The sequence below is a fragment of the Lutra lutra genome, chromosome 10 (genome assembly GCF_902655055.1).
Source record: "Lutra lutra chromosome 10, mLutLut1.2, whole genome shotgun sequence".
NCBI lineage: Eukaryota > Metazoa > Chordata > Mammalia > Carnivora > Mustelidae > Lutra > Lutra lutra.
The window spans coordinates 12,972,986-13,000,844 of NC_062287.1; positions in this window are offsets into that span (position 1 = coordinate 12,972,986).

Consider the following 27,859-nt stretch of genomic DNA (forward strand, 5'->3'; position numbering starts at 1 on the left):
ACAGAGGTCTGTGAGCTCAGGTTCACTGGAATGCCAAATGACATCATCTTTGCAATAATAGGGCCCACCCCGGGGGTCCCTAGGTTTTGGAAAGGTACTTTATGGCCCATGGCCTGCATCCCACCCCCTGATCTTAGTTCTGGACCTTGACCAGCCCTGGGTGCCTGAACAAGGTGCTCATGTTTTCCCTGGTTGCCCCCTCAGGAAAGAGGACCTGTGAACACAGAGCCTTCTCAGACAGTGGGTGGAAGAGGGACAGGCACAATCTGTCTTTCCTCAGCCAAGCGTCAGTATTTCCCTCTGTGCAGCGGTGGCAAGAATGACTCAGACAGAATTAGAAGTGATAGTAGATGGAAGCGCACGGCAGACACCCCTTTCTGCTGGAGGATAACTGACCCACACCACCACCCTAGGAACAGATCTCAGCTCTCTCTAGGAGCAACGCCACCTCCTGCATGAAGCTTTTCTGGCACCTGTCCCAGCATCGGGAAACTAATCAATAGTGTCCCCCAGGATTCCCACAGTGCAGCGCACACGCCTCCCTCCCGCACTAACTCACCGGCTGCGGTATGTTTACCCATGAGCTTGTGTGCTCCTCTGCGCCCCGCTGAACCACAGGCCCTCGAGGGTGGGGCTATGCCTTATTCCTGGGCTTGCCCAGGCTGCCAGGTGCACAGATAGGGCATGAACGCAGGAGTCCAGTTCCCCAGAGTCAGTGTCCTTTGTGTTGAACTGCCCACTACCCCCGCCCCTATTGCCCCATTCACCTTGCAGTAAGGGTGGCCACCTTCCCGTGCCCTGCCTGTCCCCACTATCTTGGACCTCTCCTAGCGCCTGCAGCCCCCAGACTTCCCAGGCCAGACTACACCGAACCCTCACAGGGAAGGTCAGGCATCAGCCACATCCCCACCTCCCCCTCCCCAGCATCAGGGTGCCTAGGCTTATGCAGACCCCCTCTGCCTCGGCTGCTCCCGGCCACTGACATGGCCTCTCCTGCCCTAGAGCGCCCTTCACCTGCCCTCTCCAGGCCTGGACAGTCTCAGCTCTCCCTCAGGCTCTGGTCTCATCCCTTCTTCTCCCACCTTCCCCCTCCTGTTCCTACTTTTTACACAAAATCCCAGACTTGCCCCTAATGCAAAAATGGAATTATCTAAAAGGTTTTGAAAGGACAAATGTGCAGGGAGCCAAAAGCACCAAGCTCTCTTCTCTCCTTCCCTTTGATAAATTCCTTGCCTGATCCAGCAGTCTTCCAATTAGGTGGATTAATCTATAACAGAGAGCTCTGGGGGAGGGGGGAGGAGCTGCTTAGGGAAGGCAATAAGTTCTGTGGGAAAGAGCCCATCTCTCCAAAGGAGGCTGCCCCACCCCCAGAGGCTGGACTGGTCCTTCAGCATCAGGCACGTGCGCCCCTTACTCATTGCGACAAGCCCCCCATCCTCTTCACCCTGTTTGCTCGTAACAGAACACTATCAAGTCTCTATGGCTCTCCCTGTTGTATCAATAATAAAACTGAAGCTTAGAGAGAGGTATCCCAAAGTTCCTGGGTATACAATGCTCCCCATTGTACCTGCCCTTCCAGGCTCCCAGCTGCCCCATCACACAGGACACAGTGGTCCCCAAGGAGCTGGGAGAGCAGAGAGCTCAGCAGCAGACCCATCCTTGGACACGCATAAGAGCATGAGACTTGAGAAAACAAGACATCCTTTTTGGCGCAGTTGACTACAGCAAGGCCTTAGATGCCACGGGAAGGGCATCCTTGGTTTTTTCCAGACTGTGGGAGAAGGGGACAGTCACAGCTGGCTGAGGGACAGAGTATAAGCCGCAAGGTGCAGCAGGCAATCTGGGTATGGGTGAGGCTTTGCAATGTCTGGTGAGACTTCCTGCACAGAAGCTGGTCCCCTGGGAGCAGATGGCTGGGACAGATGAGAGCCCTGCGTCCTACCCTTGTGCAGAGCCCACGCTCCATACTCTAGCCCTGGCTTCCTCGGGCAGTAAGGAGCAGCCCAGCAGGACTGGCTCCGCATCTCCTGCCCTGATGCCCCAGGAACGATGCCCCAGGAACGAGGCTGGAGTGTCTCAGAAAAGGCGACGCTTGCTCAGCGCCGCTCCGCCCAGGTCCATGGTGGGCTGCCGCAGCGCCCCATCAGCAGCAAACAGACCCAGCTCAGAGGGAGGGAGGCCCTGCCTCCACAGCACCCCCTCCACCCTCTCAGGCTCATGTGTCCCTGAGGGACACAAATGAAAGGATGCCCTGGGGCCCCGTTCTAGAGGGAGGAGTTGCAGAATCACATGTGCGCCCCAAGTCAGGTCCTGCTGGGAACCTGGCACCTTCTAGTCCGAAGGCTATCAGGGTCAAACTGAAAAGAATCTGGCAAAGCATCCTGATGAACCCCCTCACATTACGGATGTAGAAACTGAGGCTCTGAGTAGGGGAGTGACTTGCCCAGGGCCAAACAGTGAAACCATTGAAGATCTGGGTCCAGGACCAGCATCTGGTCCTGGACCCGCCCCATGACATCTTATAGTAGGTCAAGTCGCTGAGTTCTGGAGGAGATGACTCTGCCAGAGACCTGGGAGAGACTCTGCAAGATCGAGAAGTCTTCCAGATGTGCGCATTATTTGGTTGAGAACTTTTCAGTGTGACTCAGTAGACTGAGCATCTGACTCTTGATGTCGGCTCAGGTCACCATCTCAGGGCTGTGGGAGCGAGCCTCGCGTCGGGCTCTGTGCTCAGCGAGGTGTCTGCTGGAGATTCTCTTGCACCCCTCCCTCTGCCCCTCCTCCCCCTGCTCTTTCTCTATAATAAATAAATAAATCTTTAAAAATTTTTTAAAAATACATTCCAAAATTTCAAGGGCACTTCGTACTTAAATGTATCATTAATTATTGAGCATCTGCTGTGTGCAGGGCGCTAGAGCAGGTACCACAGGAAACAGAAGAGGAAAAGCACCATCTGGTCCTCAAGAGGCTTGCTCTCCACACACTCACTGCCGTTCCACTGTGCATACTCAGTGGTCAACACGGGTAAGACCCATGGCTTCTGGAAACTTCTGGAAACCTGCATGCCAATAGATAACCCCAGCTTATTAAGCATTTACTACATGCTAGAAACTCCACTAAGTGCTCTACCTGTCTTATCCTGTATAATCTTCACAAGAGGTATGTGAATACCCAGTTTACAGATAAGGAAACTGAGGTCCAAAAGAGTTAAGAATCGTGCCCACGTTCAGGTACCACTTAGCAGAGCTGGGATTTGAACCCTGGCCGTTTAATTTCAAAGGCTGTAGTTTTATTTGCTGTTACCACATTGTGTTAGTGTGAAAAAGTTCCAAAGGACATACATCCTCCCAAACAGGGCCATGCAAGCCACCTGCCCCCGAAGCTGTTGGCGTGCATGCTCATGAGTCCCTGGGGCCCTGATGTACAGAGTTGTGCCGTCATTGTAATTTATAGGCCTATCATATTCAAATTTGGATTCAACCCTTGGTGGCCCCACTACACTTTATCCTGGTAATGATTTATTGGTTTAATTGAGACTTCGCTTAGGTAGAACTCATTGCCTCAAGCGCTAGGGGCTCCAAAAGCCCCCATCCGAGGCCAAGATTGGCCCAAGCCAGCTCTCTCTCCCCTGGCTCCTCTGACTACAGCCATAGAGTGATAGAAAGCAGCCCCCCAAGGGAAAGACTATCCTTCCTGAAAGACAAATGGCCTTGTTTTCCATGGAGAAGGCCCTGACACTTGGTGGCCCTTGGGGGAGTGGGTGAGAGCAGCACCCAGATAGGTCAGTGCTGTCAGGAGAGAAGGCAGGGGCAGCGAGCACGCAGGGGGCCCAGGTGGGGAGAAGTGAGCCCTGTCACCTCCGGGGAGCGAGCCTGTGACAGCAGTTTAGCAAATCTAATGAACAGCCCAGCTTCCCCCGTGTCAACCCTGACATCTCTGTTTCCCCAGGCGGCGGCACCCGTCCGTCGGCAGGCCCAGGCCCTCCTCCAGGCCATCACCCTCCCTGGCAGCCAGTGCCAAAGAATTGGCTAAGTGACTGCGAAAGGAAGAGCTGAGAAGAGGAAGCGCACGAGTTGAGCTGCCACAGGAAGGAGCTTCTGCACGGTTGACGGGCCCTGGATGCAGCAGAGGCCAGAGATGGGGACTGGGGGTCACCTTGAGAAGCCAACAATTACCAAGGACCTACTGTGTGGGAGCCCTGCCAGGCCATTTGGGGGAATTTGGAAATGAACGAGATGCAATCGGTCCCACAAGGCCTCCATTCTGGTAAAAAGCTGAGACGGCAACAATATCAGGCAAACCTTGAGAGCGGCGAACGAGTTACTAGGTGAGTGCCGTGGACAGACCCGTCACTCGCAACTCAGAGGCCGGGAGAGGGCTTTATGGAAGAAGCAACTTGGAGGTGAGCCTTGAATGATGGGTGGGGTTTTGATAGGCAGGAGAACCACAGGAGCCAAAGAAGACAGGCCGAAAAGCATGGGGATTCCAGGAAATCAGCTTGGCTGAATCACAGGACACTGGAAGTAGAACCAAACAGCGAGGTCGACACCCAGCGGTGGAAGGTCTTTCATGCCAGGGGAAGGAATTTGTGTTTTATGTAAAAGATAATGGGGATCTATTAAAAGTCGTTGATTTGGGTAATGATATGGTCAAAACTGGGAAGGGCCAGGAGACCATCAGCGTTATATTGGCGAGAAAGCCCACCAGGCTTTTCTACTCTCCAAGGAGCAGAAAGAGGATCAGTTAGGGTTAAGTGTGACCAAATAGAACAGAAACCCAGGATAAAGGGTCTGTACCCAAAAGAAGTCTGAAGAGGAGGCCAGTTCGGGGTCGAGATGGGTGGTCCAGACATGTCGTGGACCTTGGCTCCCTCTCTTCCTATTCTAACATCCTAGCATATGACTTCCATCCTCAAGGTCACTTCAGGGACCAAAATAGCTGCTGGAGTTTCTGTCATCATTTCTACGTTTTAGGCAACAGAAGGAAGGAAGGAGGAGAAAGCAAAAAGCTCCCACTGAGTCAGCTCCCTTAAGGACACGATTTCTCCTACAGCGTTTCCTCTTACATCTCCTTGACCAGATTTAGGCAGACGGCCAGTAGCAGCTGAGAAGGAGAGTGGGAAATGGAATCTTCTGGGTGGATCCACTGTGCCCTGAATACATTCAGGATTTGTCATTAGGGAGAAAGGGGGGATGGCTATTGGAGGACAATGAGCAGCCTCTGACCCGGGGAATGGGCAAAGCCTCTGAGCTGTGAGCACAAGGGCCAGGGAGGGTAATGAGTCCAGGGGCAAAAACAGGGGCATCCAAAGAAAGAGGAGGTTTGGGAGTGAAGATGACACCTGGTTCTCATCTTCAGATGACATCCTGCTGGGGTCCCTGCCTCGCTAGCAGCCAGGGACTCCCACCAGCCTCCCCACCTTTCCGGGGGTCAAGCCCTGGAGACAAGCATCACCTGCAGAGGGCAAATGGAGATGAGGGACTGGGAGGGAGGCCAGAATCACTTGGCAGGGTGGTGGCGGGGACAGCCGGAAGTCTGACACCACTTGTCTAGAGCTACCTGGCTGCAGAAGGAGACCCGGCAAATGGGACTCTGAAGCCAGAGTCATGAGTAGAAGCAAATACAGGGCATGGAATGGGAGGCTAGCTCCTGAAAGCTTTCTCTAGATGGACTGCAACATGGGGTGATCCTCTGCCTAATGAGGAGCCCACAGAGCAGGGGAATAAGTTCCTCTGCCCCACGATATCAGGAAGACTTCCCAGGGCTTGGCTTCTGGCCTCCACCGCAGCTCACATGCCGCCCCTGTGGGGAGAGCTGGAGGCAGCAGAAGGACAGATCCGGTGGCTGTCGGCAGACTCTTCTCTCCTCCTTCACTGCAGCAAAGGAGGGGGGGTGAATTCCCCAGGTTGAACACCTTCCGGCAAGAGTGGGTTCTCTGTGTACAAACGAGTGTAATGAACATCCCCCGTTCCTCAGCTCTCTTTGGGGTCAGCTATTTCTTTTTTCCAAATGTGCTCTCATTTTAAAATATTTCGGTTCACCCCGGCAGTTTGCATTACAACACAAATCTCTGGGTTTTCCGAAATGTCTAACATAGGGATGGGAAATGATTTCACTTCACCAGCCAGTACCAGCAAATTGTTAGTGGCCCTCTAGAATGCTGTGTTAAGAAGGATTCTGAGGACTCCTTTTGACTCAGTGGGAAAAAAGGGCTATCATCAATTCTGATGTCTGCCATGGGAAAGCAGGGAAGGGGGAGTGGAACACTCGCCAACTGATTGGCATTCCCGGTTTAGCACTTTATCTCTCATATTTAATAAGTGTTTATTAAATCAAGGCCTGAGCTCCAGGGGGTCATTCAAAGGGAGTGTCGTCCTTTCTCTCTGTAAGTCTCTCCCCTGGCCTGGGTCTGGAATGATCACAAGCTGTTCTGTCTTAAAACTCAGGCAGGTGTCTAGGCAGGGTGAGCTCTAGAAGGATTTACTGGACTATACATGCAGGTTTCTTGTAGGCAGCTCACATTTGTCTCTCTGGGAGATTTTCTTCCCGCAACCAAGGCTCTGATCCCTTGGCCCAGAATTCTGTGCCAGTCTGGAGAACACCTAAGGCCAGACAGGGTGAGTATGGGATGGAGTAATGGAGTAACTCTCTGCTCCCTGAACTCTAGATAGAATCAGACAGCTCTCAGGACCCCAAATCTTGAAGGTTCATGAAAACAAACAAACAAAACAACAACAACAACAAAACCTAGGGTAGGCGAATTCCTATGCCCAGATGCAGCCTGACTATTAAAAGAGGTCCCCAGTTTTTCCCCAGTCTTCCTCTAACAGATACTAGGGCCTCTCAGCCCGGAGGGTGCCGCTCTTCAGCTTGGCGGAGCGTCGGTGCCTCCCCCCCTCCCCCACCTCTGCCCTAGCCAAGAGCACAGCCTCACCCTCCACTGGGCAGGCTGGCACGCTCCTTGTTAACTCTCCCGAGCCCTCCGACGTTAGCCAGCTAACGAGAACGGATCTGACAGAGCAGGATTACCCACTCGGAGGGAGCCGAGTGATTGTGTTTACTCCCAAACCTGGCCCTATTTAGTGGTCTGTGTGCATCATTAATCTTCTTCCACAATCCGTTCCCCATCTGCTCCCACTTTTTAATGAACTGCCACTTGTCGCACTCAATAAAATCAGCACTTTGCGAGAATTTCAGCAAGGATGGACGGACGGAGGAAGGCAAGAGGCAGCCTGAACAGGCGATGGGGGAGAATGAGGGAAAAACCAGAAGGGGGGGGGTTGGGGGCGCGCTGGGCAAGGAGGTGGCGATAGAGATGTCCCTGCGGGGTTGGGAACAGTGTCCGATCTGCATGGGCAAATGAATCACAGCATGTCTGACGTTCTGGGCAGCCTTGCCCCCAAGCAAGGTACTAATAACCACATCAGACCAGGGCGCCGGCAATTCCTATACTGCGCCCTGTCAGGCTGGGTTTGATCCGAGCCAGCCTGCTTTACACAATTATTTTCCTGGTCATAAATGGTGCAGAGGCCTGGGGATGGAGTTTTCCAGACTTGGCTGCCAGCTCTGGGGATTCATCTGATACCAGGCTATCACCTCCTGATTACTTGACTTGGTACTCAAGCCACCCCAAGCTGCAAATCAACAGCAGGAAGGGTGCGTGGGGAAGCTGAGGCTTCGGCTCACACTTTTCAATCACATGGCATACCAAAGGCAGCATGAGCGCTTGGTCTGGGGCTCCCGAGATGGGGAGATGTGGTGGAGGAGGGTGAAGATGGGGGTCCCTGCCCTACTTGGGGACCTCGAGGCTAGAGAGGTCCCAATAGAGGCATCTAGCCGAAGGCTCAAGACGAAAACTGAGAGATAAAATGGTGAAGGGACTTGCCCTGGGTCACGGTTTGTTTCCATTCCAGCTGCTATAACCAACTTCCGTGACTCAGTGGCTGGTGTTGATTTCTCAGAGTTCCAAGGCTGGGAAGTCCAAGATCAAGAGCTTGCAGCCTTGGCATCTGGTGAGAGCCTGCTCCCAGTTCCTCACAAGGCAGATGGGGAAGGGAGATCCTTGGGATCCCTTTTGTTTTATAAGAACACTAATCCCATTCATGAGGCTCCACCGTCATGATCTAATGGCCTCCCAAAGGCCCAGCCCTCTAGTACCATGGCACTGGAGGTAAGAATTCAACATAAGGGGCATTTACAATTCTGGGGGGACACAAATGTTCAGTGTGTGGCAGTCACACAGTGGCTGGCAGCCACGCAGTGGCTGGCAGCATGTGGACCATCGGGTAGGGCTAGAGCTCAGGGCAGACTCCGTCTCTCACCGTGGGTGAGGGCTGGGAATTAGGCATTGTCTTCCTGGGGCCCCTCTTCTCCAGACCAGAAGCCCTGAATCCCTCTGCCTGTACGCTCTGTCCCATCTGGTTTCTGGACAGATACAGACTAAGTCAGGGAGGTACTGAGATCTAGAAGCAGCCTCAGACTCACAGGCCTGGGGAGTCTAAGGAGCCAGAGCTCTGGGCCTTCACGTGACCACCAAGGCAATGCCTCCTCTGCTATCTCAGTCTGGGCCAAGGAGATTGTCTTAGGGTTTGGTCATTCAGTCAGTAGGTCTGTGAACTCCTGTCATAATACAAGGTGTTAACAAACATGCCACATATACACCCTGCTTACCATTCAAGAGCCATGAGCTTAGAGCTCAAGGAGGTTCCCCTCCCAGTCCATCAGTTCCCCACCAAGACTCTGGCCAGCACCTCCCTGATGAATAGGAGTCTGCTCCTGGGGACCCCCAACCCAGCACGATTCTGTACCCACCACTACCACTAGACTGTCAGCTCTATCAGGCAGGGTCTTGAGGTATCCTATTCATGACAACGTCCCCAGCATCCAAAATAATGCCTGCAAAGTGCACAATATATATTGAATAAGCACATGAGTGAAGGGATGGGGGAAATGAAGGTCTAGACCACCTCATTTTGCATGTCACCTGTCTTTAAGGCCTTGCAGGCTCCTTCCCACCCTTCTCTTCCCTTGGTCTAAGACTGTCTCCATGACCCTCTCAATTTTGATTGCCGAGGGGGTTGAGCAGGAGCCTAGTGGTTCCAGCCCTGAAACCACCACCATCCATCTCCTGAACCCCAGCCTCCCTTGACCACTTTCTCCCTTGCCTCACCCACCAGTGGCTCCCCAGGTCCCCCTCACACAGGGCTGAGTCACCAAGCACATGAAGGAAGGACGATCCTGCTCGTGCCATTTGCTGTGGTCCTCAGACACTCCTTAGCCTGGCCAACTTTAAAGCATTCCTGTTCCTCCTTTGGCTGCCTCTCTTCCATTTGGGCCCTCTGGGCTCAGAAACAGAATATCCTACCCCCAGATTTTGCTCACACCTATGAAAGGAAATCGCACTCAAGGTAAAGAATTACTTAAAAATCAAAACTGAGAGGGGATGGAAAGGAAAGTCAGAGTGCCAACTTTCCATTTGCAGAAAGATAGTGAATAATCAGGGGCCAATAGTTCCCTCCTCCAAGCCCAACCTTGAGAACATTACAGAAGAGGGAGGAAGAAATGCAGGTAGGAATATAAAGCAGAGGACATGAGATGACTAGAGGAAAAGCCCACATTCCCTTAGGAAAGAGACCTCTGTTCACATTGTCATCACCCTGGGGCAGAAAATGGTAACATAAGCCAAGGGTGGGTGCCCACAGAGTCACAACCAGGTGGAGCTTGAGGGCCCCCAACCACACACATGCATACACACATACCCTATAAAAACTAGGATTAAAACTCAAGGCAGGTTCCCTGTAGGATAGGTTCTCTCCAGGTCAGGGCAGTAGGGGAAGGGGACAGTGATGGTCCATGGGCAATGGCTGAACCCTGGCTATATCACCAAGGTAGCACACTGATGTACACTTACCCATCCTCCCACCCCCTACACACCACACTGGCCTAGAGGGATATAGCTGGGGCCCAGGGTTCATCTGTATGAGTCAGTACTGATTCGGTATGTGCAGCAGTCAAGATGGCCTATGCCTCTGGGGAATAAGGGTTCACAGAGGAAAGTAATGAAATATCAGAGAAGCACAATGCTTATTAAAAAAAAAAAGATAAGAAACTACCACAAACAAAAATGGAATTAAAAGACTAGACAGAACAAGATTTCAAAATATCTTTATAATAATGATTCTATAAGAGATAGGGGAGAGGACTGGTGGCATGAAGTGGGAACATACCATTACAAAGAAGAGGCAGCTGGAATTTCCAGGATGAAAAGTATCCTAATTGAAATAAGAAAGCCAGGAAGTGGGTTGAGTAGCAGCACGGATTCGGCTAAGGAACAAACAGGTGAACTGGAAGATCAAACTGATGCTGGATAGCATCATAAGGGATAAAGAGTCATAAAATAGAAAAAGGGAAAAGTTAAGCAATATGATGCATAGAAGTGGAAATATCAATATATATGTTTAACAGGTGTCATCTAAGGAGAGAACAATGAGCAAAGGGAGGAAATATGTCAATGAATAAGGATTGAGAATTTCTCAAAATTAAAAAAAAAAAAAAAGCTAAAAGACCTCAGATTGAAAAGGCTCATATAGTGCCAAGCAGGATGGATTTGGAAAGAATAAAAACAGTATCGAGACACATTATAGAGTAAGTCAAAACCAAAAGCAAAGATTAAAATTTAAAAACCTTCCTAAAATAAAAAAGCAGATAAACTTCATATGAACAAGAATCAAATCAACATCAGACTTCTCAACTGTGATCCTGAATACAAAAAATGCAATACAGCAACATTTTCAGTGTTTCAGGGGGAAAAAAAAAACAAAAAAACAAAAACAAAAAAACCCCAAACCTTTAAACCTAGAATGTTACATCAAGTGACCTATGTTTAAATATAAGATCAAAATAAAGGATAGTAACAGGAAAGTGAGACCTCAGAACATTCTCTTTGGAAAACTCAGAGGAAGTACCCTGGCAAGAAGAAAAATAAATTAAGGAATGGGCTGGGAGATATATGGATAAATAAGAAAAAAAGCAAGAATCAAAACCAAGAATACATCCACAACAATTAAGAACTAAAATTTTAAATGAACCTAACATGGTGGAACAAGGGAAGAATCATCCTGAAAGGGAGGGGCACACATTCAGGGGAAGAGAAAAATATTGATATATTTCAGAACTTAAGGGGGGGAAATATCATCAGAGCTCTCAGTAGGATAAGCACCAGAAAAACTAAAAAATGGAGTGAATGACTTTTGACCAGTCAGCTTTTTTTTTTTTTAATATTTTATTTATCTATTTGACAGACGGAGATCACAAGTAGGCAGAGAGGCAGGCAGAGAGAGATGAGGAAGCAGTCTCCCTGCTGAGCAGAGAACCCGATGCGGGGCTAGATCCCAGTACCCTGGGATCATGACCTGAGCCGAAGGCAGAGGCTTTTAACCCACTGAGCCACCCAGGCGCCCCGACCAGTCAGCTTTTACAAGGTTATGCTACAGTAACAAGCAAGCCCATCTCAGCGGCAATAGGAGCTTACTTCTCTTTCAGGTGTTGGCTGCAGGCCAGCTACTGCAGGTGTGTTCATTCCCTCATCCAAGGCCCCAGCAAAAGGAGCAGGTCTTATTTCAGCCTCACGGCAGAGAGAAAAGCACAAAAGAGGAACAACATGATGGTACAGAAAGCCCCTGCTCAGAAATCATGGGTAGATCTTTCTGACTCATAGTCTATCTGTCAAGCAAATCTCATGCCAAGCCTGATACCAACAGGATAGGTAAGTATCATCAACTCACAGAGAAATGCTGCAACTCACGTCACAGAAGGCAGGAATGTATAATCCTCTTGTGCGGAGGATGGAGAGATCTTTAAAACCAGGAAAAGAAAATTCATTCTAATTAATGAAAGGCATAAAAAGAGAGGGGATGTAGAAAAGTATGTAAGACAGGACATAATACAGCATAAAGGACTACTCAAATAAAAATTATAATAATGACAGTTGACTGAATTTTCTTAAAAAAGCAAAACTCAGTAATATATTTTCTATAAGGGATATATTTAAAAATAAAATCCAGCTTTCCAGTCTGGATAAGACAGTATAGACCCATTTCCCTGCTCCTCCTCCACTAAGTATAACTATAAACCCTGGAAATAATGCCACAAACAACCAAAGGAAAACTCTAAAATGCTGTGAGTAAATAAACCGGTTTGTGGCCCTAAAACCAGAAAACAAGAAGTAGCAAGGCATCTTATGTCCCCTATTTAACCGAAGAAGGCAGTTAGGCCCACCATTTCCTAAACTTTGACCTCGCAAAAGAAGGCAGCCCAGTAGCTCAATTTTTCCCCCAAATCAAACAAGAGTTCCTTTGACATCAGGTAAGCCCAACACCACTGGCAAGGGCAACTGATGGGGAAACACATCAACATTATGCAGCCAGGGAGAGTAATATCCTTCCCTGCTGGCCTCAGACCCCTTCACCATGTAGAGACATCCTGCATGCAGTCTAGGGAAACCCCTTCTGCCCACTCAGGAGCATGAACACGGATCAGTGAGATCCCAGGCAGCACCAGATATGCCAAGCAGACCAAAATGATACCAGAAAGGCTGCGAAGACCTTACTGTCACTGGAACAACTACCCACAAATGTAAAACAGGAACTATGCTACACATAAACAGAGTGACCGCCTGCTAAAATAAAAAAGTTTAAATAGGATCCTGAGTCTCATAAGAGAAAATATAAAATGTCCAGGAAACAATTTTAAAACTACATGCCATATCAAGAATCAAGAAAAGTCACAATTCAAATAAGAAAAGGCGGTCAACTCTACCAGCACTGAGATGAATCAGTGGTTGGAATTATCTGACAAGAGAACTTTTTTTAAAAGAAGCTATCATAAAAATGCTTCAACAATCAGTTACATACTCTGTTGAAATGAAGGAAAAAAATGGAAAATTTTAGCAAAGATTGATGTTATAAAAAAAATAAGAAGAACCAATGGGTATGATAGAATTTAAAAATACAGTAACAGAATTTTTAAACATCTCACTGGATCTGCTCAGTAGTAAAGTAGAGATGACAGAAGATAAAATCAGTGAACATGAAGATGGATAAATTGATTTCACCTAATATGAAAAGCAGAGAGAAAATAGGGATCTGGGGGATAAGATCAAAATATCTAACATTCACATCCTCAGAGTCCCAGAATGAAAGGAGAAAGAGAGTGGAACTTAAAAGATATTCAAAGAAGTAAGAGCTAAAAATTCTTCAAATGTGGCCAAAGATACAACCCCATGGACTCAAGAAGCAGAGGAGACCCCACATGGAATAAACTCAAAGAAGTCCATGCCAAGAAATATCACAATTAAACTACTGAAAACCAAAGACAAATTTAAAATCTTAAAAGCAGTCAGAGAGAAACAAAGCACTACCCGTAGGGGACCATCCATTCAAATGACAGCAGATTTCTCATCTGAAACTATGGGGGCCAGAAGGATGTGACATGACCTTTTCCAAGAGCTAAAGAAATGACTTCTCAACTGTAAATCCTATACCCAGTGGAAGTTTCCTTCAGGAGTGAAAGGAAAATGAAAATATTCTCAGACAAAGGAAAACAAAAAGACCCCAGACCTGCACTTAGAGACTAACTAAAGAAGTCTCCAAACAGGAAGGAAATGATAAAAAAAAAAAAAAAAAAGCATCTTAGAGCATCAATAAGGAAGGAAGAACAACGGAAATAACAGAAATATTGGTACCTGCAAAAGACCATTCTTTTCCTTATAAGTTTTCTAAATCATATTTGATGATTGAAACAAAAATTGTAACATTATCTAATACTCAAGCTTCTGAAATTTGAAGAATTTATCCAAACATTTAAAAAATAATTAACACTTTTATATAAAGTGTCTTCCAACCCACTTTATGAGGTCAGTATAACCCTGATAAGAAAGTCAGATGAAGACAGTACAAAAGGGGGGAAACTACAGACCAATGTCTCTCATAAATTTAGATGAAAAAGTCCTCAATAAAATGGCAAGATGAAGCCAACGATATCTGAAAAGAATCATACATGATGATGGAATGGCTTCAACATTCAAAAAGTTATGTAGTTCACCATATCAATAAGCTAAAGAAGAAAAATCATTTTATCATATCAATTGGTAGAGAAAAGCATTTGACAAAATCCAACACCCCTTTTTTTTTTTAAATCTCAGCAAGTTATAAATAGAGGGCAATTACCACAATTTGATAATGAGCATCTAAAAAGAACCTTCAAACAACATCACACTTAATGGATAATGACTGAGCACTTTCCCCCTAAGAGAAGGAATGAGACAAAGATGTCCACTACCATCACCCTTATTGAACATAGTACTGCATGTTCTAACCACTGCAATTAGGCAAGAGAAATAAATAAAAAACATACAGATTTAAAGGAAATAATTAAAACTGCTGCTTCTATTTACAGATGACATGATTGTCTATGTAGACAATCCCAAGGAATCCACAAAAGATTCCTAGAACTAATGAGTTCAGCAAGGTTGCAAGATAAAAGATAAAATACATAAAATCTATCACCTTTCTATGTACTAACAATGAGAACACAGAAACAGAAATTTAAAAGCACAATATTATTTACAATCCCTCTCCCCAAAATGAAATATTGAAGGTACAAACTTAACAAAATGTGTTCAAGATCCATATTCTGAGATGTACAAAATGCTGAAGAAATAAATGAAAGAACACCCAAAGAACTGGAGAGACATACCACGATCACAGATTGGAAGATTTAACATAGTAAAAATGTCAGTTCCCCCCAAAACACATGTGTGGAAAGAGAGAGAGAGATGATGAGAAATTTGCTCACATGATAATGGAGGCTGAGAAGCCTCACGATCTTCAGTTGGCAAGCTAGAAACTCAACAGTATATTTCCAGCCTGAGTCTAAGTCCAAAGATGGGAGAGGACTGATGTCCCAGCTTGACACAAGTCAAGCAGAGAGAGAGCAAATGCTCGCTTACTTGGTCTACTGTTCTGTTCAGGGTTGATGGACTGGATGAGCTCAACTCACATTGGATGAGGGCGACCTGCTTCATTCAGTCTGAGGATTTACATGTTAACCTCATCTGAAACACCCACAAACTCATACAGATACACCCGGAAAACATTTAACCAAATATCTGGGCACCCCGTGACCCAGTCAAGTTGACACATAAAATTAGCCATCATAGTAGACAAGCTTTTTCTAAAATTTATATGGAAAGGCACAGACACTTAAACAGCTAAAACAATTTTGACAAAGACAAATAAAGTGGGAAAAATCACTCTACTTGATATTAAAGCTTACTATATAGTAGTCAAGACAATACGATATTAGCAGAGGAATAAAAACGTAGATCAATAGAATAAAAGAGACAACCCTGAAATAGACCTGCACAAATATGTTCAACTGATTTTTGACAAAAGTACAAAAGCAATTCAATGGAAGAACAGCCTTCTTACCCAATGACTCTGGAGTAATCGGACAGCCATAAACAAAACCTTGACTTCAACCTCACACAAAAATTAACCCCAATGAATCATGAAATTTTTAAAAAGATTTTATTTATTTGAGAGAGGGAGAGTGTACACAGGGGGAGAATGACAGGGAGAAGAAGGCTCTCCACTGAGCAGGGAGCCCAATGCAGGGCTCAATCCCAGCACCCTGAGATCATGCCTGAGCTGAAGGCAGATGCCTAACCAACTGAGCCACCCAGGAGTCCCTGAATCATGAATTTAAGTGTAGAGTATAAAATTATAAAACTTCTTAATAAAAAATAAAAGTAGGAGAAATCTTCTGGTTCTGAGTCTAAGTAAAGAAGTCTTAAGAAGTCTCATACTTCCTATCAGAAGCTCAATCCAAAAAAGGAAAATTTGATAAATTAGACTTCATAAATATTTAAAACTTTCCTCTGCGAAAGACCATGTGAAGATTATGAAAAGACAAACTACACCCTGGGAAAAATATTTGCAAACACTATATCCAACAAATGACTAGCACCTAGGACATATAAATAACTCTCAAAACAGTAAAAATATATGTGAAGGGGAATATATTTATATAGACAATTAGAACACACGTAAATGACAGGAGCAAACATTGCATCGAGGATAAACAGATGGTAAGTAAGCACATGAAAAGATACTCAACATCATTAGCTGTCCCAGAAATACAAATTAAAACCACAATTAGAGATCACTATACACCTCTCATGGTGACTAAAACAACAACAACAAATGCTGGTGAAGATGTGGAAAAACTGGGTCACTCATCCATTGCTGGTAGGAATGTGAAGTGGTACAGCCCCTCTGGAAAAGAGGTACTTATAAAACTAAAATATGCAATTACCATAGAACCCAGCAATTCTACTCTTGGGCATTTATCCCAGAGAAATAAAAACTTATGTTCACACGCACACATATAAACTGTGCATGAATGTCCTTAGCAGCTTTGTTTATAGCAGCAAACACTGGAATCGGTTTCAGATGTCCTTCCAGAAATGAATGGTTAAACAAACCGCAGTCCGTACATACACGGAATGTGCCCCAGCAGCAAAAAAGAAGGAACTGTCGATCTCCGAGGAATTACGCCGAGTGGCAAAAAAAAAAGTGAATCCCAAAATGTGACCTACTATCTGAGTCAACTTATATAACGTGTTTTCAATGGCAGAGTAGTGGTTGCCAGAGATGAGGGCTGGTGGCAGAGGGAGGATGGAAATGGAGATGGGTAACAGACGGGCAACGAGGATTCTTGTGCTAATGGGACTGTTCTGACTGTGGTGGTGGATACATAAACCTACACTCAAACCGTAAAAAACTAAGTGTATACACACAAAAAACTGTGTGTGCATGCACACATTCACACATACACACACACAAACAAGTACAAGCAAAAGTGAGCAAATCCGAATAAGAAATAATATCGGTGGATTGTATCAATGTCAATATCTCGGTTGTGATATTATATTATAGTTCTACAAAATGTCACCATCAGCAGAAACTGGTTAAAGTGTATGAGGGACCCCTCCATATGATTTCTTATAATGCATGTGAACTACGATTTTCTCAATAAAATGTTCAAATGAAAAAAAAAGCCAAAAATCTACAAAAGAGTAGAAAAATAAAGAGATGGTATGGGAGAGATAGGTAATTGTCAATTATATTCATTTTTTCCCTTCTTCTATTTAATATAACACAATTTTCAGCTGGGCACATGGTTTCCTGGAATAAACACTTTTCTCAACCTCCCTTGCAACTAGTAATGTTCTGCAATGAAGTTCTAACCATGCAATGTAAGGGTGATGATATATTCAATTTACACGTAGTATTCTTCAAGAAAGGAAGGGTGTCCTTCTCCTTCTTCTTTCCTTCTTATTAATCATGAGGACAAGAGATATAACCTATGCATTGTGGAAGAGTAAGTACAAGAACCCTGGGTCCCTAAGGAATTTATCGGGGGACCATAACACCTGTCGTCTGCCACTGTTGAATTAAGAAGAAGTAAGTATCATATTTAAGCAGTACCAACCCTAGGCTTCTTCTAGGTTCTGATAAAATAAACTTTTATCTTGTCCAGGGCACTGATACCTTTGGTTTTCTTTGACTACAGCTGAATCTGAACTTAACTAATTAATACAAATAGAAAAGATATTCCATGGAAAAATAAACCACAGTTTTATATTTAGGTCAATAGAATTCTAGGCCAAAAAGAAAACAAGAGACAAAGAAGGAAGTTATAAAACTGTTAAAAAAGAAATCAGGAAGATACAAGGATCACAAATATATGTCTGTTAATAACACAGCTTCAAAAAAATAATATAGCTTCAAAAACTTACAAAGCAACAGCTGACATACTAGAGGGAAATAGAAAAACATCTACAAAAAACTATAGTTAAGGAATTTAACATACTCCTCTCAGAAACTAACAGATCAGGGGTGCCTAGGTGGCTCAGTGGGTTAAGCATCTGCCTTCGGCTCAGGTCGTGATCCCAGGGTCCTGGGATTGAGCCCGGCATCGCATCGGGCACTCTGCTCAGCAGGAAGCCTGCTTCCCTCTCTCTCTCTCTGCCTGCTGCTCTGCTTACTTGTGCGAGCTCTCTCTCTCACTCTCTCTCTGTGTCAAATAAATAAATAAAATCTTATAAAAAAAAAAGACCGGAACACAACAGACCAGAAGATAAAAGTGAGCTAATAGATTTGAACAGTACAGTTGATAACCTTGAACAGAGGTACAGTAAAGAACTTTACACCCCAAACATGAGGACCGTGCACCATTATTTAGCTCACCCAGAACATTAAGAAAGTCAGCCACAAAGGTCTATCTAGGCTACAAAGGATGATGATTGAATCGTTTCCAAAGACTGCAAGAAACATAAGAATCAATAGCAAAAAGACAGGTACTTATTAATCCCAAAGGTATAGAGACTGAAAACCAAGTTACTTAATAACACTTGTGTTAAAGAGGAAATCATAGGGGAAATTACAAAATACTCAGAACTGATTGACAATAAAAACACTACATGTCAAAAATTTGTGGGACACAACTAAAGCAAGACTTAAGGAAAATTAATGGCTTTAACTATATTTACCAGAAAACAACAAAGATGGAAAAAAATGAGCTAAGTATTTGACTCGGGAATTTGGGGGAGGAAAAGATTATGGAGTAAACCCCCAAAAAGAAAATAATAAAAGAGGAAAGGGGTAGAAATCAGTAAAATCAAAATAGAAATGCATTAAATTAAAATACCACTCTATTGGAACTCCTAATGAATTAATTGGTATAGCTATTGATTATTAATGCCAACTAAAACCAATAAAGGAGAGTCGACCAGACATTGCCGTTATGTTTCTCTTGAAGTAAGAACATAACCCGCTTACAAGACTGTCATGTAAAAATGTATATCTATATCTATCAATATAGACAGGTAGATGTTGATCTAGTTGTAGATAAAGATGTAGATATAGTTTGAATTTGATCAACACTCTAGATTTAACTGCAAATCTGCTGGAAATGCTATGAAAATTCAATTGTCTCTAATTTCAATGAAAGTTCAATAAAATTCTAGAAAGTTAACCAATTGATTCCAAAATTAATATACAGAAAAACAAAGGTTCAAAATCCACAAACAACTCAATCAATGTTTTAAAAAGAAGGAATTAAAGTGATTTGTTATATCAAATATTATGACATAGTACAGAGTTATACAATTTTATGAAGCTTGGCTCTAACTCAAGAACAGAGATATAAATGAACAGAAGAAAGAACACGTGACTAGACCTCTGTGTATACATAGGAACTCGACATAGGATAAAGACAGCACCACGAATAAGTGGGAAAGAATGTGGTTGGTGGTTCACCAAAAAAATCTTTCCCTCAATGGTGAGTTCCAGGGAGATTAAAGACCTAAACTCGATAGATAGAATAACAGATCTAATAGAATAAATATGAATAAAACTCTCCTTGTGATCTTGGGCAGGGATAGAACTTCATAAACAAAACCCAAACAGCAAACCCATTAGGCAAAATCTGATAAATTTGCTGCACCAAAATTAAAGATTTCTCTTGTCATTTGCAATAACATGAATGGACCTCGAAAGCGTTATGAGAAATGAAGTAAGTCAAAGACAAATACCATATGATCTCACTTATATGTGGATTCTTTTTTTTATTTTATTTTATTTATTTATTTTACAGAGAGAGAGAGATCACAAGCAGGCAGAGAGGCAGGCAGAGAGAGAGGGGGAAGCAGGCTCCTCGTTGAGCAAGGAGCCCGACGTCGGGCTCGATCCCAGGACCCTGAGATCATGACCTGAGCTGAAGGCAGAGGCTTAACCTACTGAGCCACCCAGGTGCCCCTTATATGTGGATTCTAAACCAACAACAAATGCCCACAGATACAAAGAAGTTGGTCATAGAATAAATAAGTCATGGGGATGTCATGTGCCTGGTGACTTACTTATCACTACTGTAGTGCATATTCAAAAGTTGCTAAGAAAGTAGATCTTACAAGTTCTTATCACAAGAAAAAAATATTTTTGTAACTATGTAAGGTGACAGATATTAACTACACTTATTGTGGAGATCATTTTGCCATTTGTACAAATAATCAAATCTTTATGTTATATCCCTGAAACTTACATGATGTTACATGCCAGTTTTACTAACCTCAGTTTTTAAAAAATAAAATCAAATATTAATAAAGAAATAATTTTTATGTGACAATGCATAAAAATTAAAGATTTCTTAATTGAAAGGGTGCAGTTCTACTGGGTAACTTAAAACAACAGAAATTTACTGTCTCAGAGTTCTAGAGGCGAAAAGGCTAAAGTCAAGGTGTCAGAAGGACACTCTCCCTCTGGAATCTGTGGGAGGAATCTGGAATCAGGAATCTGGAATCCTTTGCTGCTTCTGGCTTCTGATGTTGGCCAACAACCGTTAGCCTGACTTGGTTTGTAGGTGGATCACTCCAATGTCTGCTTCTACCATCATATGACCATTTTCTCCCTGCATGTCTCTGCCTCCTCTTCTTAAAGGAACATCAGTCATATTGGATTAGGGCCCCCTCTAAAGACTCCATTTTAAACTTGATTACATCTGCAAAGACCCAATTTCTTTTTTTTTAAGATTTTATTTATTTATTTGACAGAGAGATCACAAGTAGGCAGAGAGAGAGAGAGAGGAGGAGGAGGAAGCAGGCTCCCTGCTGAGCAGAGAGCCCGACGTGGGGCTCGATCCCAGGACCCTGAGATCATTACCTGAGCCGAAGGCAAAGGCTTAACCCACTGAGCCACCTAGGTGCCCCAAAGACCCAATTTCCAAGTCAGGTCCCATTCACAGGACCCAAGGGTTAGGACTTCGACAGATCTTCTTGGAGAACACATTCACCCCCATCGCAGTCTACCCTCTGGCTTCCCTGAAATGTACATCCTGCCCACATGCAAATACATTCACCCCATTCCAACATTCACAGAAGTCTTAACTCAGTCCAGCAATAATTCTAAGTCTAAAAATTTCAACTAAATACAATCAACTCAAAAGTCCCAAACCCAATCATCTAAATCTATAAAACAGGTATAAGGGAGACTCTGGGTATAATCTATTCTAGGGCAAAATTCCTCTTCATCACATGTCTTCTGCAGACATGTGAAACTAGCAAACAAGTTATCTTCTTCCAAAAACAGCAATGGGCAGCCCCAGAACAGACATTCTTATTCTAAAAGGGAGAGTTTTAAAGGAATAAAAGGGCCACCATTCCCAAGCAAGTAAGAAACCCAAAATTCCTATGAATTTCAAGGCCTGAGAATGACCCTCTGTGGCTTCATGCACTGTCCCCTGGGCTTACAGTGGCAGCCCCTGCCTTTCTAGCCTCTGCTGCTGCGTCTGTAGGTCTCCCCCAGAGCCATTCACCTGTTTCCTTATGGGTAACACACATTTGTAGTGAGTATCTCTATCAGCTAGCATCCTGCCTGCAGAGTCCCAGAAGTCTGCCAGTCTTCCTTAGTTTTTGTCCAGTCTCTGTCCCTTTTGGTCCAAACTAGCCATGCTTCTGACGGTATAACATTCTCACAAACCTTGTGAGTCTCCTGTGTGTGTGAGTCTCTCTGCCACAAGACATGGATGTTACCCACAGATGCTTTTTGGATGACCCCACCTCTATCCCTGGCTTCTGCTCATATGGATGGATGGATCCATTTGTCGCCTGATCTCAGCAAAATGTTGTCAAGCCACACTCTCGGGGCTTTCTCAATCGTGAATTTCCTAATTGTAGCATCTACATAAGCCAAGAACCTTCCAAACCATCAACCGCTGGCTCATTTACGTTTAACAATGTCTTCCTCAAGTCATCTCTTTCCTCTTGGACTTCACTATGAGCAGTAAAGGGAAAAGAGGCTATAGCTTCCACAATTTGCTTAGAAAATCTCCCCAGCAGGGTGCCTGGGTGGCTCAGTGGGCTAAGCCTCTGTCTTCAGCCTAGGTCATGGTCTCAGGGTCCTGGGATCGAGCCCCACATTGGGCTCTCTGCTCAACAGGGAACCTGCTTCCAGCTCTCTCTCTGCCTGCCTCTCTGCCTACTTGTGATCTCTCTCTCTCTCTCTCTCTGTCAAATAAATAAATAAAATCTTTAAAAAAGAAAAAAAGAAAAAAAAAGAAAATCTCCCCAGCTAATATCCTAGTCAAGTTCTGTGTTTCATCGAACAGTAGAGCATAAATCCACCAAGTTCTCTGCTACTTTTTAATAAAAACAGCCTTTGCTCCCATTTCCAGGAACATGTTCCTCATTTCCTTCCGAGGCCTCACTAGCAGCACCATGTTCTAGTGCATTCTGTTCATGATAGAAGCTTTCTCAACTGTGCTCCTCACTTCCCTGCCCGTGCTCCCTAGAATCGCCTTTCACATCCATGTTTCTGTCAATGACGTCCTCAATGCAGGATCGGCTTTCCCTATAAGAAGCTTCAAAATTCTCCCAGCCTCTGTGCATGACTCAATCCCAAAGCCATTTCCACATTTTGGGGTATTTGTTACAGCAGCACACCACTCTCCCATGCCAAAATCCACATGACTTTCCTGGGGCGGTCATGATATAGTTCCACAAACTGGGGAATTTATTCTGTCACAGTTCTGGAGGCTGGAAGCCTCAAGTCAGGGTGTCAGCAGCACCATGCTCTCCCTCTGAAGGGTAGGAAGGAATTCTCCCTGGCCTCTTCCAGCTTCTGAGGGCTCCAGGCACTCCTTGGCTACAGATACAGAACTCCAATCTTTTCTTCTGTCTGTAAATGGCCTTCTTTATGTCCTCTCCAGTCACTGGATTTATAGCGTAGACCAAATCCAGGATTATTCCATCCTGAGGTCCTTAACTAATTACATCTGCAGAGACCTTATTTCCAAACAAGGTCACATTCTGAGGTTCCTAGTAGACAAGAATTCTTGAAAGACACTATTCAATGGACTAAAGGTGCTATGGACAAAATTAACATACAAATGACAACTGATAGAAAATATTTTAAAGTCTAAAATCATTAAAGATTACTATCTATAACGTGCCCCAAAACTGCAAATCAATAAAATAAAATCCTATAGAAGAACACACAAAGGATATGAATAGGTGATCCAGAAAAGCAGAAACCCAAATGCATAAAGTGTTTATTCAGCTTCGTTTCTCAGCATATGAGAAAACCAAATTAAAACAAGGAAATTCTACTTTATGCCCATAATACTGACATGAAAAATTAAGTTAGGTAATACCAAATGCTGGCAAGACTATAGAGAAAGTGGGAACCTTACATAATCTATATTGATTTCTTATCCGGCTCAGAGTGAAGCCACAGGGGCTGCATTTCCTGGTCCAGCTACTTCTCTGACCTTGTCTCCAACCACCCTCTGCTCCCTCTCTCTGCTGTCATCCAGCAGCCTCCATGCTGCGTCTCTAACAGGCCGAACACACTTAGACCCCAGGGCCTTGGCACTTGTTCCTTCTGCGTGGAGAGTGTTTACCACACTCAACTAGAATGGCTAGGTCCCTCATTTTTTTTGAAGTCTCTGTTAATTTCATCTTTTGGGGGAGACCCCCTTGACCGCTCTCGTAACACAGGATAGAGTTGCCCCCCACTTTTTCTCACTTTTTCTCCTCCACAGCGACACCTCTTTGGTATCTTTTATACTTTGCTGGTTTGTCTATCTATTAGCTATGTCTCTCTACTAGAATATACACTCAGTTTTGCTCACTGCTGCATCCCGCCCACCCAGACTAAAACAGTGCCTGACGCATTAGGTGCTCAATAAACATGTGGCATGAACAGTTGAACTCCTACTATTTGCCAAATGACTACTGTGTACTGAGTGCTTTCATTGAATTATCTCATTTAATCCTCACAACAACTCTGAGTGTTAGCTGTTATCACTTCCGTTTTACTGACTTGCAGACTGAGGCTCAGAAGGTTAGCCAGCCAATGGGAGATCACGCAGCTAGCAAACGACTGAGCTGGGGCTTGAGCCTGGCCGGGCTGATTCTAAAACCCATGTTCTTAAGTGCTTTGCTGTAGGTCCTGCCAATCACCCCCAGAGTGCATAAATCTCAGGTGGCAGCCACAAACATGCATGGCTCAGATATCCTGCTGCAAGGACCGCAGCTGCCATTCCTCCAGATCCGAAACTGTGCTGAGGCCACACTTCCCCCAGCTGTTTCCAGTCAGTGACTAAGCATGGCTGGTACTGGTGTGGCCTTCTCCCAATGGTAACTCTGGCTGGAGATGCTCCCTCAGCCTGGCCATTGCCTTCTCAGACCCATGCTGGCTCTCAGATTCTTCCTACCCAGTCCCCCACCCTTCCCCCTTTTCTTTCACAGAGTCAAACACAGATGGAGGTCCGAAGCCTCTCCCTGCCTACTCCTGCTTCCTCGCCTTTGTCCTGCACAGGCTTTCCCTCAATAAAGCTTTTGCACCTCTAATCCCATGTTGGCTTCTGCTTCTTCAAGGTCCTACTCTAACACACTCCCGGGGACAACCAGGAGTTGGCCAGCCCAGCACCTATGCACACGCCCCGTGACCCAGCAATTGCACTCGTATATAACACTCAACAGAAATGCACACATACTGTCACCAAAAGACATGAGCGCTAGTGCACCTAGCAACGCTGTTTATAACAGCTCAAGACTGGAAACCATGCAAATAACCTATCAACGGGCGGACAGGTAAAGAAAGCACAGTCTGGGCACACCATAGAATGTCATACAGCAAGGAGGACAAACAGTGTACAATCCTCCCACATGGAGAAAGCTTACAAACACAAGATGTCAGGAGACCATGAGGCTGCATTGATGTAAAGCCCGAAACCAAGCACAGCTAATTTATGGTGTCAGAAGTCAGGATAGCGGTTGCCCTCGTGGGGAGGAGTGGAGACTGGCTGGAGCACAACAGGGATTTCTGGGGTGCTGGTGATGTTCTGTTTCTTGACCTGGATAGCAATTATGAGGTGGCTTGGATGACTTTTTGAGAATTCACTACATATGATATGTACGTTTTTTCCATGTTACACCACCACAACCACAACAACAGCAACATATATATATCTATATTTATATTTATATTGTATTTATATTTATATAAATAGAAGAGCAGACCACTACTGAACACCACCAACCAGAAAGGCAAAATCACAAGCCAACTGCTAAACTCTAACCCTGTTCCCTGTTCCTATCAGGGCTCCACCATCCCACGGTCTCTGTTGCACAAATACTCCCTCTCCCTTACCCTCGTGACCAGTCTGCCACTATGTCCTGCTGGTTCTTCCATTACAGTGTCTGCCAGTTTCGATCAGTTTCTTGCGTGCCTGCTGTCACAGCTCCACTTGATGACTAGACTTGGCAAAAGTTAGCTGCTAACTAGTCTCCCAGCCAGGGCAGGGATGAGGGTGAGGCCAGTGAGCACCTGGGAGCAAAATTCAAGAAGGCTTCATTCTCAGGGGCTCGCAAGCACGGACCTGACAGCTGACGGTGACAATTCTTTAAATTCTGCATCCAGGCGCCTATTTTGGTTCACATCAGTCCCCGCTCCATGACGCTGGGTTACTCTTCCAGCTTTCATCATGTCCCTCACCTGCACGAGGACTGACTATTGTCCCCTCTGTCCCCTCCGGACTGCCCAAATTAAGGATGGCCCTGGGAAGGTCATATCATCTCCCTTAGCCTCAGTTTTGTTTTGTTTTGTTTTGTTTTGTTTTCTTTTTTATGTGTACAGCGAGGGGACTGGGCCCAGGGATGGCAAATTGATTTACTTTGAACACCAGCTCCAATCAGTTGTCACAGCTAGCTGTCTTGAGTGGCGGGTTGAGAAAGCTACTGAGGACAAGTTCAGATTCATTAGAGAAACGTGCTATGATCAGTTACTGTTCCTCGCCCTGGCTGAGAAAGAGGGCAGCCTTAATACACATACCTGGTATTTGCCTTAAGTAACTAAAGCCAGATTCTTTATCCTGGCCTTCTAGACCCTCCAAATTCAGTCTTGTCTTATAGAACGGTCCTGTTCCCCGGGAAATCAAGTCTGAACCATTCAGCCGGTTTCAAATAAAGTAAGTAGGAGTGAAATGGGACAGTGCCACCGCGATGGGAGCGGCCCCATCACTCTCAGGGCCGCTCAGGCAGAGCCCCCTTGGAGGGAGTCAGTCCGTGGGCGCCCCCTGGGCTCAGCTCCATTTCCAGAACCCAATTCCAGAAGACTGTTCTGAACTCCCTACAGAGGACTGATTTATGTTCTGGCTAAGTGAAGAGGAACCCAAAATATTGTGCCCATTTGTCTGCGCTGTGGATGGTTAGACGGATCATCTCTAGCGCGCTGACTCATCTGAGGCTCGCGGCTCCTCCGGAACCTGCTGGAGGCAGCAGGACGGCGGCTCAGCTCAGCCGACAAAGCCCAGCCGACGAGCCCACAGCAGTGTCACAGGAACGTCACCCCAGGACTCGCCCACGGGGCTTTCTGAAACCAAGGCTCACTCACACACACGCACGCACACACGCATAACACACGCACGCACACACGTACGTATGCACGCACGAGCCAGGGACACACGACTCACCGGCTGGGAAATCTACCCAGTCCTATATTCCTTTTTTCCCCCCCTTTCCCAGCATCTTTCCACCCAAAATGGTGCTGCCTGAGCTCAGCCTGAGCTGGCACATGCAGGACTCTCCGATGGGAGAGAACCCAGCCCCACTGCAGCCCTCGTGTCTCCTGGACGTGCACCCAGGTGCAGCTCGCTGGAAGGCAGGTATGTATAAATGTAATACAATGAGATCGGGGCTCTGCTTGGGCCGAAGTGCCAGGAGACAGAGCAGAGGCGGTTAATTCTCCACAGTGAAGCACGGCTGGCTTCTCAGGCGAGGTGACTGGGGTGGGTCTTAAAGGACAAGCGCTGGTCTAGCAGAGTGGAAAGAGGAGGGGACGCTTGCTCCAAAGGATGTATGAAGGAACTCGACTTAGTATCGAGCATGTACTGGAGCCTGAATCCCAAGGGAGCCAACCCATGTGTCATTTTGCAGACCCTGACGTCGTTTTGCAGGCTTGGGGCAGGGTGCGGGGCAGCAATCTTTTCTCTGCCTTCACCAACCAGGTGGCATTTCCAGGAGCTCCCTAGGGAAAGTCAGACCCTCTCTTGGGGACATTCCTAACACCCCTTGCCCAGGGTGGACCCACTTAGGGAAAATCACGGTAGGTGAAGCAGTAGGAAGGTAAAAAGGTCCTGGTACAAGAGAATGAGCCGGACATTGCTATATTCCTTTCCCGTGGACATGCCCAGCGAGTGCTCCTGCATGGTCTGTTTCCTGCAGAGCTCATCATCCCCCATCTGCTCATGGGCCCGCTCCTGTCTTCACTCCTTGGTGAAGCCCAGGGGAGGCAAGCATGATGACTTGAACAATGGGGAGTAACTTCCTGAGGCTGTGAGACTGGGCACGCCCCATACTCAACTCATCCCCCTCCCAATGAGCGAATCAAATAACCTGATTCTGGATTCAGTGAGGTTATTTGGAAGAACTTGGACACTCTGTGGAGGCGATGTGTGAATGCAAAAGGCAAGAGGGATAGACAGGGCTGGACGAAGGAAGGGAGAGGCATAAAGTACCTTTTCTCTCCCCATCCAAGAATTCTACCCACCAACTCTTCACCCCCAATGCATACCTATAGGCACCTTCAAAGACCCCCTCCTCCATGGAGCCCTCCCTGACAGCTCCAGTAAGAAGTACCTGAAGTACAACCAAGTTGAGGGCCACAACATCTAGACTATTGTCTTAGGAAGCAGGACCATGCAAAGGAATTGCCAAGGGCTTTGGAAGGCTACATCTGAT